Source organism: Vicia villosa, linkage group LG7, assembly GCF_029867415.1.
Source record: "Vicia villosa cultivar HV-30 ecotype Madison, WI linkage group LG7, Vvil1.0, whole genome shotgun sequence".
Taxonomy (NCBI): domain Eukaryota; kingdom Viridiplantae; phylum Streptophyta; class Magnoliopsida; order Fabales; family Fabaceae; genus Vicia; species Vicia villosa.
The window spans coordinates 74,078,476-74,080,077 of record NC_081186.1 but is presented as its reverse complement, the minus strand read 5'-3'; the positions used below and the strand labels follow the sequence as shown (position 1 = coordinate 74,080,077).

The following is a 1,602-nucleotide window of genomic DNA, read 5'->3' as shown; positions in this document are numbered from 1 at the left end:
AAATTAAAATTATTGAATTAAATCACAGTTTCTCCTACTATTTTAACCAAAAACTTTAAACTAAAATTCCTAAAAACTAACTTTAAAAATACATATTATTGATGAATCATCATTATCCAACATAATTGTCTTTTCTTATAATTGAAGTTGAATGAAGAAAAAAAAAGAGCTAGCATATGACCTTTACTAGAAGACTTTATTTGTAATATGAATAAAACCAAAGATCATTAATATTGAAGATAAGGTTAGGATAACATATGTGATTAATGATATAAACATTGATAAGGATGGTTTCAAGAGCTACAATTATTTTCAATAAGTAAAAATAAAAATATTAGACTTCAAATATCAAAGCACCAGTGGTCTAGTGGTAGAATAGTACCCTGCCACGGTACAGACCCGGGTTCGATTCCCGGCTGGTGCATGTTATATTTTGTTTTTTATACTTTTGCTATTCTTTGTGTTTTCAAATTTTTATTCTTTAGCAAATGATTGTCTGAATATAGTTATCGTGAAGAGTGTTTTGAATGATAGGTATGTAATTTTTTCCACATATTTTGGTTTCTATTCTGGGTCCTCCACTAAATAAAATTAAGTGGCTATGGGAGATATTATGTGCATTCATAGCTGGCTTCTTCAGTGCTTGACACCCAAATATATGCTTCCAACTATTACATTTATACATCACATCAATTTTTTATTTTCCAATGGCCATTTTGATTTTCTCATAATGGGAGGAGGCTCTTGGAGTATTTGTTAAACGGTTTGAATCCTTTTGAAATAAAGTTTTATTCAATCTAAAGTTAAGTCAAATTTAATTTGATTTATGATTAGTAATTTAAGAAGCTTTGATTTATTTAGTTAACTTTAATATTTTTTAAATTAGATAGTTTTTTTAAATACAAAATACTTTTTTTTTCATTTTATATTAATATTATAAAAGTAATATAAAAATTATAGTATTTTTATGGTGAAAAGTAAGATAGCAATAGTGGTTCAAGCTATCGAGAAAGGTAACTCTATTAATCGGAAGAGTTTGTCGATTATTGTTGAAATCTGAAGGTTGAAGGGAGAAACTAGAAGAAGTTAGTATTTGCCACATTTACAAAGAAGAAAATAGATGTGCGAATGTTTTAGCTAATGCTGGGTGTAATATCATATTTGATATTGTCTATTTCGATATGGCGTCTTATAATGTGTTGAGTATTCTTGATGATGACGTTAGAGGAATTAGTTCCACTAGAATTATTTGTGTGTAGTTTTGTTGTTGTTTTCTAGACTTAAACCCACTTTGTAAAAGAAAAAACAAGAAATGCAAGAAACTAATCAAATTAATTTTTTTTTTGTTGAAGAAATTAACTATTTTTTTTTTAAGTTTTAAGAAGTTAATAATAATTTTGAGCTACTGAAAATATTGCATTGCATCAAGTTGGCGACCAACTGAGAATCACTTCGAGGTCTGAGATTGGATGCACCCATCTTTTTAACCAGAGTCATCTCGAGAATAAAGACTTTGTGCAATAGAGGATACCTTTCTTGTGATGAGATGTGCAAAAAGGATTCTTTGTGCTCTGATATATGAAAGTGTGAATGAATGCCAAG

The 1,602-nt window shown here is 28.4% G+C and overlaps 1 non-coding gene across 1 annotated transcript; it reads left to right on the top strand.

Moving 5' to 3' along the window:
- The first annotated feature begins 353 nt into the window (after window positions 1-353).
- On the top strand, window positions 354-424 carry TRNAG-GCC (transfer RNA glycine (anticodon GCC)). The gene has a single exon. It is a non-coding gene; the product is annotated as a tRNA-Gly (tRNA).
- The last annotated feature ends 1,178 nt before the right edge of the window (window positions 425-1,602 follow it).